General features: G+C 33.1%; 1 protein-coding gene across 11 annotated transcripts in view; it reads right to left on the bottom strand.

Annotated features, from left to right (window-relative positions):
- Positions 1-12,002, bottom strand: part of Fer (FER tyrosine kinase) — a 396,280-nt gene that overhangs the window by 345,089 nt on the left and 39,189 nt on the right. The window lies entirely within an intron of this gene.

Raw genomic sequence — 12,002 nt, 5'->3', positions numbered from 1 at the left:
CCTTCCACAGTCCAGCACGTGATCTTTCTCTCTTTCACCATTTCCTCAAAATGCCTGGATTTTTATGGCTTATGTCCAGAGAAGATTTCTTTGTTCATCCAGCTCTAGAGGATCTTTGATAATATAAGGCTGAACTACTTGGAAATTTCAAAGAAAATAATGAATTACAATTAAGTTCCTTGGAGATGTCTATTTCTTTTTCTCTAGCTTCCATGTGATACTCCTGCTCTCTACCGTGCTACATCCCATATCCTTTCCCTGTCCTAAAGAAGTTCTGTTAAGGCTCCCTTTCCTCTATGTCCAAATTCTCCCTGATTGGCTCCATCAGCTAAACATCTCTTTAAAAAGCAAAGTCCTCTCTTTTCTCTTCCAGCCTAACCAACCATTTCATCTACTGCCCTAATTTTTTTTTTAACCCCTCAAATCACTTCTGGGCAAACAAAAATTAGAAAACTGCATTTACTCCCAGAAATCATAAACCATGCTATTTATTCAGGAAAACCCAGTTTTCTGAATCTATATTAAATAAATTCTGGTTTATTCCGTCACATGCTCTGTAACATAGAACTGAGAGGTGGGATTAATCATCTCCATTACTTCTTTCTAACCTTACCCTCTTTAAAGCTATCCACACTTTTCAAAATGACCCTCTGCTCCTGCTACTTAATAGTATCAACCTCCTGCCAACTCACAGGGTTTCTCTCATTTCCTCCTTATATCAATATAATGAAGCAAATGTCTTCATCTTATAAATATGGAAACAGGATGTCAAAGAGATTAAATAATCTGTTCAAGGTCATGTAGTGAACTAGTGGAAGAATTCAGATGCAAACACAATATATTTATTAATGTGCTAGACCTGATACAAGTTGATTCTTGGAGGCTAAAAAAGAATGAAAACCTGAAGGCTCTTGTATCTGAGGGCTGCTTTAAAACTAACTAAGCTAAACTAATCAGAGTACCATTTAAATTGGCTACAAATTTCATAGTAATCTTTAATCTTTAATTTAGTACTTTATTATCAGAGAAGAGGCCAAAAGCCAAGGGGAAATGCTGCTTGCATTCTTTGGGCCACCTTCATTGTAGCATGAGTATATCTAAGGAAAGAAATGCTGGGCCAGTATTAGTGTTATTCTTGACATGACATGCTTTATTAAAAGCTACAAAAGTGAAAATGAAGGTTAGTGATGTAGCTCAGTGGCAGAATGCTTGCTAGCATGTGCAAGACCCTCAGTTTTATTCCCAGTACTACAAAGAAAGAAAGGAAGGAAGGAAGGAAGAAAGGAAGGAAGGAAGGAAGGAAGGAAGGAAGGAAGGAAGGAAGGAAGGAAGGAAGGAAGGAAGGAAGGACGGACTATCACTGTAATTGGGTTTCTAACTAAAATAATGGTTCCCCCCAAATCTCCATAAACAAAACAATTAAGAGCTAAATCATCTTCTTAATAACCAACCCAATACCATACTCAATAATTAGAAATAAGACTACCTAAGACATAGATAGCACATTGTATAGATAGCTTTATACAATAATTAACATAAATCTTAAAATGACTATTTTCCTATTGCCTAGGTTAACAAAATAACTAGTTTGAGATATATAAATTTTAGAACACTTTTCAGAATTTTGAGTGGTATCCTAAATAATAGTAATATTATATCATAAAAATACAGATTTTATCTGAAATGATTTCCAAAGTTTTTCTAAGGTATTAAATATGATTTTTTGATGCTGTTATTTTGTGACCAAAAATAAAATGTTTCCTAGAAATAAATGCATCATTTATTTCCATTTATTTGATTTGTTTTTTTAAAAGGAATGATTCAATTCGGAGAAATTTTTTCTCTCCTACCTTCCTCCTCCCAAATAACATATATATATATAACATATATATATATATAAATAACATATACATATATATATATATATATATATATATATATATATCAGTTACATACACTAAATAGCATCTCAGCTTTATACAATAATTAACATAAATCTTAAAATGACTATTTTATACTTAGGAAACCAAAAGAGGTCAATAGTACCAGTTATGCTAACATGAATACATGTCATAAAAAATAACTCAGTACTCAATTTTTGAAAAATGAAAAGCTATATATAGGGAGAAATGCATATCTTTTAGAAAAGCACATCATGTCTTTTCTTGCCTTCTGCCTTTGAACTAACAGATCTGTGGTAAGGTGAATCAGTATTCCGTAAACAGGTAGTAATTTAGGTGCTCTGAGTTCATTATACCAAAACATACTTATTCTGGGACATAGAGTAAAAGAACAAACTACTACTGGAGCTATAATTATAGCAATGCACTGAAAATAATCAACAACATGACTCAAGCTTGAAAAATAACTAAATAATAGTTGTCATAAATAGCTTTTTGCTACAGACTGTATCCCCCAACAACTTGTTTTCATTGTTCTTGCTTAAATTTTTTTTAAAAGCAGCATCAATATTCTCCAAAAAAAAAAAAAATACATAGTTTCTTCAGTACACAATAACTCAAAATTAATGGTTCTCTGAAGCAGTAGCTTTTATTCTAAGTTTGCCTAATATAAAAAGGTTAGAGGCTCTGAGTCCTTATGGAATACAGAAATCTAGAAAACACTCATTAAATTTCCCCAAAACTAAGGTTTTTCAAAAGTTTGACTACAAGTGCAAAGGAAACCTTAGATATTCTTCAATCATAAGAGCCTCTCTTTCTGTATTTTCTTCAAAGCTTCGTAGTTTCCCTACTCCTACAACCCTGGCTGCAATAAGAAACAACTGGGAGTCATTTAAAATACCAATCTTTGAGCTATTACAGAGATTCTGATTTTAATAGGCTTTTGATAGGATCCCAAGCATCAATATTTTAAAGCTCCCAAGGCAATTCTAATGTTCAAATTCTGCTGTAACAAATATTTGTGTCCCTAGTAATCATTGAGTTATGCACAATCATACACTTAAAGCTCCAGAGCTTATGGCAAAATAGGGTTATGGGCATTAAACTCAAAAGATTAAATCAGGGATGCATTTTTAAAAGATAATCAATAAAAACTTTGCAGTTTCACACTTACTGTGATTAAAAAATATGTAACTACTACAACAAACATGGCACTTTAACTTGAAAAGATCTGAAGTTTGCTTGTCAAAGTCAGTTTTAGAAGGATTATAACTTGTGAGTCACTGTAAAGTGGTAGTAAGAATTACCTATAATTGCACAAAAAGTTGCAATACCACACATGGATAAGTGTGGCTCATGACAAAGGAGTAAACAGAGGCAGCTAATAAAGAACTGAAGGATATGCCTGAAATCTATTCCTTAGCAACTTGGTTCAGCTGGGTAGTTTTCTACATTCACCCATTGCTTCCTCCAGTTTCACATGTAAGAAAAAATTCACATAAAGCTCAAATTGTTCCTTAATATTGTGCAGGAACAAATTCATCTTTTCAAATTAAATGTTGTACCAGAACTGACTCTGTAGCCAGACTTAAGAATTACTGCCTTAAATATATACACTGGTGAAACTTTAGTTTCACAGGCTCAAGTTATATTATATGTGTATTATACGACTACCAACAGTAAGTCTGATTCTCCAAAAAGCAATTTTCATTCCTTTTTATTCTCCTTTGGCATATTATAAATATTGCTAATATTTCCATGCCCTTTGCATTTAAAAGGTAAGTCAACATCTGCCTTCATATAAGCTGTGTTATTTGAGGATTATATATATATCATTGAGTTATTTAAAAATAGAGTTGACTATATTTAGACAGGTGAAATTCTAGATAAGCAAGAAATTACAAAGTAAAAATGATCTGCAGTATAGAAGAAAAAAAAGTGTCCAAGATCACCATTAAATATGTGAAAAAGAGCCAGGCATGTTGATGCACACCTGTAATCTCCACTGCTTGGGACCCAGTCTGAATCAGGAGGATCACAACATCAAGGCCAATCCAGGCAACTTAACAAAATAAAAAGGTCAGGGGTTGTGGCTGGGTGGTAGAGCACTTGCCTAACATGTGCAAGACTCTGGGTTCAATTCCCAGGACAGAAGGAGGGAGGAAGAAAGAGAAAGAGAGAAAAGAAAAAAAATTTAATTATACTCAGTTTTAGAGAAACATAAAACAAAATCACAGCAGATCATAGAAATTCAAAAGTGAGACAACACACACTGTTACATTGATTAGAAGAAGCTGACACTCCATCTAGTCTGAAGAGATATGCAAAATAGTATAAGATAAATTGGAAAATTTATATTTTTATTGACAACATATAAGAAAACTACATGCACATTTATATTTTGATCAAGGAATTCTATTTCTAGGAATTTACCCTAAAAATACCCATAAAAATACAAAACTACAGTCATGTGATGGCATTTACTGCAGCATTCTTTGTGATTATAAAATACATTAGAAACCAAAAATTCTGTATGTAGAAAATACATAATGGTCCACTAAAAGGAACAAGGACACTGAGGGAAGAGAGTTAATTCTAGGACTATAGAAAGGATGTTTCAAGATGAGCCTACTATACATATGCCAAGAAGTGCTACTCAAGAATGGAGGGGGAAACCAAGTCCAGGTAGTTGAAATCAAAAATAACTACCTAGGTCTCCTCCAAAACATTTCCCAACATTTCCTCCAAAAACAATATAAAGAACGAAAAGGAAAATAAAACCACACAAAAACCATGCCCTCAGGATTAAAGACAAAATGTACACATTTCAAAATAACTTTCAGTAAAAAACAAAAATAGCCAAATCACAGAGTGTGACTTCTCATTTTTTGTGTTCTATATTAGACACTGAAGAGACATAACAGTTAAATGAGATGGGTTCTTCAATATTAAACACTGGATCATGATGAAAAAGTGTTGCCAAAAAGACATTAGTGATATAGATGACAAAAGTAGGATATGGGATGTGTTTTTAATAATATGTGACAATGCTAAATTGCAATAATTTGATCATTATATAATTGATACATTCTTTGAAAATACATGCACAGGTATTTAGAAATAAAGACCCATGACATTTTCAACTAATTCATAAATGGTCCAAAAAATATTACATCTATATTTATATGAAAAAAATACTAATATATATTTACATTGTTAAGAGAAAAAATGATAAAATGTTAACAACTAATGAATCAATTGAAGAACATAGTTTTTATTTTATTCTTGAAATTCTATTGAGGTTTTAATTTTTTTAAATAATGACAAGAAAATCATAACTTTTAAGACTTCCACTTACAGTCACAATAGAGAAACAGGAACTGATTTATTCTCCTGTCTAAAATTAACAACTGAACAAAAATATAAAAATGAAAGCACTCAAGACCCTGGAACACAGAATGTGGTAGCACACACCTACAACTCCAGCAATTTGTGAGGCTGAGACAGAAGGACTGCAAGTTCAAAGCGAGCTTAGGCAACTTTACTTGTCTCAAATAAAAATAAAAAGGACTCCAGATGTATCCCAGTAGTAGAGTACTTGCCTAGCATGTATGAAGCCCTGGGTTCAAGCCCCAATATTGATGACAAAAACAAAACAAAACAAACCATCAGATATCAATAAATGAAAGACAATGATCCTGAGAGACTATAAACAAACGATCTGTGCCATAAGATTATTGCAGTTCACAGAAAGGAGAAAATGATGAGGCCACACATAGGAAGGAAGAGTCAAGTAGAACTCATGTGTTGAGGAGACTTAAGTTCAGAACACAGAGACACCAAAGTAATCAAAGCTCTGGAGAAAGGGACAAGGACAGAGTTTTTTAGAGGCATAAGGTACACGAAGAGAAAATTCAGGAGATTTGCAAAGACTTCCCCTTGATTATTTAGGTAACTACCAAGTTCAAAGGTATGAGCAAACTACTCAACACCTAGGAAATAACCACCCAAAAGGATTATAGGGAAAAGTCTTGACATGAGGTCAAGAATCATACCAGGTCCCAAGAACCAGAGTTCAATGTAAAGGGCATCTTTCTGAGTACTAAATATGATCTTGCTTCAGCAGAGGCAGTAGATAAACCTGACATTATACCTATCTCTTGATAAAAAGCAAGAACCAAGAAGAGTAAACTGTCTCCGAGTAACTTAACTACATCCCAATAAAACTCTAGGAATCCAGTACCTTACAAAGTAAAATTCATAATGCCTGATTGGCATCAAAATCAAAGATTATCAGGCACACAGATGCAGAAAATGCAACTCAAAATAAGGAGAAAACATAATCAATCAAAACTGATCCAGAAGTAATACAGATGAAGGAAGACGAGGACAATAAAATAATTACTATGAAAACATCCCATATAGTCAAGAAACTAGAGCATATAATAAACATATTGAGTAAGAACATGGAAGATATAAAAAAAAGATTCAAAATCTAATTATAGGAGATATTTATAACTTGCTCATCTTTTTTTAAATTAATTTATTTATTTGTTCTAAATTGTTTTTCATGACAGCAAAATGTATTTCAATTCATAGCACACATATGTAGCACAATTTTTAATTTCTCTGGTTGTATTCAAACTAGAGTCACACCATGTACCTAGGGTAATGATGTTCATCTCATTCCACCATCTTTCTACCCACAAGCTCTCCCTGCTTCCTCTCCCTCCCTTTTTCCCTATCCAAAGTTGCTCCATTCCTCCCAATCTCACCTTCCCATACCCTATTATGGATCAGCATTCACTTATCAGAGAGAACATTTGGCCTTTGGTTTTTAGGGATTGGATTACTTCACTTAGCATGATATTCTCCAACTCCATCCATTTATTCTCTTTTAATGCTGAATAATATTCCATTGTGTATATATACCACAGTTTCTTTATCCATTCATCTGTTGAAGAACATCTATGTTGATTCCACAATTTAGCTATTGTGAATTGTGCTACTATAGACATTGATGTGGCTGTGTCACTAAAGTATGCCACTTTTAAGTCCTTTGGGTACAAACCAAGAAGTGGGATAGCTGGGTCAAATGGTGGTTCCATTCCAAGTTTTCCAAGAAATCTCTATACTACTTTCTCAACTGGTTGCACCAATTTGCAGTTCCACCAGCAATGTATGAGTTTGCCTTTTCGCCTACATCCTCGCCAACACTTATTATTTTTTTGTATGCTTAATAACTGCCATTCTGACTGGAATGAGATGAAATCTTAGAGTAGTTTTGATTTGCATTTTTCTAATTGCTAGAGGTGTTCAAAATTTTTCATATATTTGTTGATCGATTGTATATCATCTTCTGAGAAGTATCTCTTCAGTTTCTTAGCCCATTTATTCATTGGTTATTTGGGGTTTTTTGGTGTTAAGTTTTTTGAGTTCTTTATAGAACCTAAAGGTTAATGCTTTATCTGATGTGCCTGTGGTAAAAATTTGCTCCTATTCTGTAGGCTGTCTTTTCACCTCATGATTGTTTCTTTTGCTGAGAAGAAGCTTTTCAGTTTGAATCCATCCCATTTATTAATTCCTGGTTTTAATTCTTGTATATTAGGAGTCTTATTAAGGAAGTGGGGACCTAATCCGACATGATTTAATTCCTAGGTCCTTAATCCACTTTGAGTTGAGTTTTGTGCATGGTGAGAGATAGGGGCTGAATTTCATTTTGCTGCATATGGATTTCCAGTTTTCCCAGCACTATTTGTTGAAGGGCTATCTTTTCTCCAAAAATGTTTTTGGCACCTTTGTCTAGTATGAGATAACTGTGTTTATGTGGGTTTGTCTCTGTATCCTCTATGCTATACTATTGGTTGACTCACTCATCTTTAACCAAAAAATGGCTCAACTACTTGATTCTACTTGATCTCTCCATCTCTTCCACCTTACAGAACAGACATGGGACAAAAGAAAGAGGTAAGTTTTGGCAAATACAAAAAGATGAATGAATGGTCCATTGGTAGAATTTAAATTTAAATGTTGGTAAAACAAGAAATGATGCAAGCAGAAGAGGAGACGTGGGAGACAGAGACTCTGCTTTAAGAGGAGGAGTCAGAAAGGGACAAAGTTCACCTCATGAATAAGGTTATGAAAGGAAACCAAAGACTCATGTTTGACATGAAAAATACATGAGGTAGAATTAACAACAAATAAGACACTGAATAAAAATAAAATTAGTCAAGGGAATGAGAGAATAATAAAACTAAATACAATGGAAAGCTAAGAGAATACAGAAAAATAAATAACACAGCATCAGCAAACTCTGGGGCAACTTTAAATAGCCAAATGTCATGTAATTGGAGTTCCCCAAGAAGAAAATAAAGAATAAAACAAAAATTGTTAATAATACCTGAAATTTTTCTGAAGTCAATAAAAACTATAAGCCACAAGTCCAAGAAAGTCAAATCCACAGCACAAAAAGCATAAAGAAACATGAAGTTACACATGAATTGCTTAAAAGCACTAACAATGAAAAAAATCATAAGCAGAGCCAGAGAGGGAAAAGATTAGATGCAAATTTTCCAGAAATAATGCAAGATGACAATATAGCAACATCTTTAAAATATTGAAAAAAAAACTAGATTTCTATACACAGTTAAAATTGTTCTCAAAAACAAAACACCATATTTTTACAAATTCAAAAACTGAAAAAAATCCATTACCACTATAATATAATAAATGTTATATTATAATATACTATATAAATGTTAAATAAAGTCCTACAAGCAAAAACAAAATGATACCAGGAAAAAAAAACCCTGGATATACACAAAGAAATTAAAAGGATCACAAATGTAACTAAGTAAATAAATATAAAGACTTATGTTTTTATTTAAATTATTCAAAAGGTAATCAACTATTAAAAGCAACAACAATACTGTATTGTGGGGTTTATAATATTGAAAGGTATGAGAATAAGAGCACAAAGGACAGGTAAGGAGAAATGGAAATAATACTGATGTAAAAATATTATTATCATAGTTGAGGTTCTACATATTACAAAACAGATTTGCAGTAAGTTAGAGATATGTACCATAAATGCTAAAGAAACCATGAATGAAAAAGTTAGAGGTAACAATATAACAAAGGAGATAAAAATAATTTTTAAAATGCTGATTCAATGCAATCCCCATCAAAATATCAATGATGTTCTTTATAAAACTTGAAAAAAATTCTAAAATCTGTATATAACTACAAAAGATCCAAACACACAAAGCAGTCATGAGCAAAAAGAACAAAAAGGAGGCGTCATACACCCTGACATCAAAATATACTTGGAAGCTGTAGTAATTAAAACAGCATGGTCTTGGCATAAAAATAGACACAGACAAATGGAAAAAGATAGAGACCCTAGAAATAAACCCATACATGGAGAGCCCACTGATTCTCAACAAAGATTTTAAGAACACATAGTAGAGAAAGGACAGTCTCTTCAACAAATGGTGCTAAAGCAATTGGACAGCCACATGAAGGAGAATGAAACTAGACCCTATCATTCCCTGGTTAGAAAAAGCATCTCAAAATGGATTGAAGACTTAAATGTAAGGTGCTATAGTAGGAAACTACTAGAAGAAAACATAAGAGAAATGCTTTAGGACATTGGAAAGGGCAAGGATTTTTTAGACAAGACTCTGAAGCATAGAACAAAATCAAAAATTGACAATTGAGGTTATATCAAACCTAAAAACTTCTGCATAGAAGAGGAAACAATAAACAGAGTAAAGACACAGTCTACAGAATGGAATAAAAAAAAAACCTGTAAACTATACATCTGACACAGGATTAATCTCCAGAATATGTCAGGAACTCAAAAATCTCAACAACAACCAAACAAAACCCTGGCTTAAAAATGAGTAATAGACATTAAGTGTATGAAAAAAAAAATGCTAAACATCATTGACCATTAGGGGAACACAAATCAAAACTACAATATCACCTAACCCCAGTCAGAATGGCCACTGTCAAAAAGACAAAAAAAATGCTGGTAAGGATATGGATAGAAAGAAACACTGCACACTGTTGGTGAAAAAGTAAATTAGTATAAACATTACAGAAAACAGCATATAGGTTCCTCAAAAAGTTAAAAATTGAACTACCATACAATCCAGCAATTCTTCCACTGGGCATATATCCAAAGGAAATGAAATTAGTATTTTGAAGAGATACCTGCACTCCCACGTTCACTGCAGCATTATTCACAATAGCCAAAAATTGGGAACAACTTAAGTGTCCATAAACTAATGAATGGATAAAGAAAATGTGGTACATATATACAATGGAATACTATTCAGCCATAAAAAGGATGAAATCTTGTCATTTGTGACAACATGGTTAGAACTGGAGATCATTATGTTAAGTGAAAAAAACCCAGGCACCAGTACTGTATGAGCTCACTTGTATGTGAAATCAGAAAAGCTGAGAGTAGAAGTAGAGACTGGGTAGAGAGTAAGTGGGGGAGAAATGGAAAAAGGTGGATCAGCTAGACAGGATTAAGATTTCTCGGGCTGGGGATGTGGCTCAAGTGGTAGCACGCTCGCCTGGCATGTGTGCGGCCCGGGTTCGATCCTCAGCACCACATACCAACAAAGATGTTGTGTCTGCGGAGAACTAAAAAAATAAATATTAAAAAAATTCTCTCTCTCTCTCTCTCTCTCTCTCTCTCTCTCTCTCTCTCTCTCTCTCTCCTCTCTCTCTCTTTAAAAAAAAAAGATTTCTGGTGTGCTACTGCACTATTGAGTGACTATAGATAACAATAATGTACTGTAGATTTTTTAAAAACTAGAAGAAAGAAATTCAAGTGTTTATAACTATAAGGAAATAAATGTTTGAGGAGATGTTTTTAACCTGATTTAAACAATGAAAAGTATAAATGTATCAAAATTATCACATGATAACCCTAAATTTAAAGTATAATTTTTGTGGGTTTTTTTAAGTTAAAAATAAATCTAATTTTAAATTTAAAATATTTTTAAAAAATACACAAGAAGGGGAGAAAAAGGAAAATAAGAGGAAAGAAAGAGCAAATAGAACCAAGAGAAAATAAATGGTAAAATTATAAATTTCAACCTAATCATATCAATAACCAATTTACATGAAAACAGTCTAAACACAATAATTAAATGACAGTGATTTTTCATATTAAGGAACAAAGTAAGACAACTGTATGTTACATACAAGAATCTACTTTATAGCAACCAAACGTGATGAAAATACATACCATGTAAATATTAATCAAAAGAAAGCTGAAGTTATTATAATAATATCAGAGTAGATTTTACAGCAAAGAATATTACCAGAAATCAAGTTAATTTCACACTAATAAAGAAAATCAGTTGACAAGGAAAACATTAAAATCCTAAACATTTTTCACCTAATAAACAAACTGATTTCTCAAGAAGACATAATTTTAAACTTAAGCACAAAATTAAACATATTCAAAATAAAAGTAAAACTGATTAAACTGCAAGTAGAAACAAATTCATATAATTATAATCAGAAATTTCAAAATTCACCCCTGTCAATAATTGGTGGAACAGATGGTCGAAACTGAGTAAAGAAATTGGGACAGTTAATTTTATGTCAATTTGGGTCAACAAAGGATGCTGAAATAGCTGGTAAAGCATTATCTGGGTCTGGGAGGGTGTCTCTGGAAGAGATTAGCATTTCAATTAGTCAACAGAATAAAAATTAGTCCCTACCAAAGTGAGGAGGAGAATTCATAGGGAGTGAACTAGAACAAAAAGAGCAAGGAAAGGCAAGTTCACTACTCTTCTGGAGAGGAAACATATTTTTGCCTCTGCCCTTGACATCTGAACTCCAGGTTATGGGACCTTCCTACTCTGGGATTAAAGCCAATGTCTTCCCAGGTTTTCAGGTTTTTGGCCTCAGATTGAGTGTTACCAGCTCCCCTGATTCACAGACCTTCCAACATCACCAGCTGTCCTGATTCTCAAGCCTGTGGGACTTCTTTATTTCCATAATAAATACCTTGTTACGCACTGAGTGAAACAGAACTAAAAGAACTGAACACCCCTATAAACCATCTTGACC

Source organism: Ictidomys tridecemlineatus, chromosome 1 (genome assembly GCF_052094955.1).
Source record: "Ictidomys tridecemlineatus isolate mIctTri1 chromosome 1, mIctTri1.hap1, whole genome shotgun sequence".
Lineage (NCBI taxonomy): Eukaryota > Metazoa > Chordata > Mammalia > Rodentia > Sciuridae > Ictidomys > Ictidomys tridecemlineatus.
This window is presented reverse-complemented; position numbering and strand designations above follow the sequence as displayed.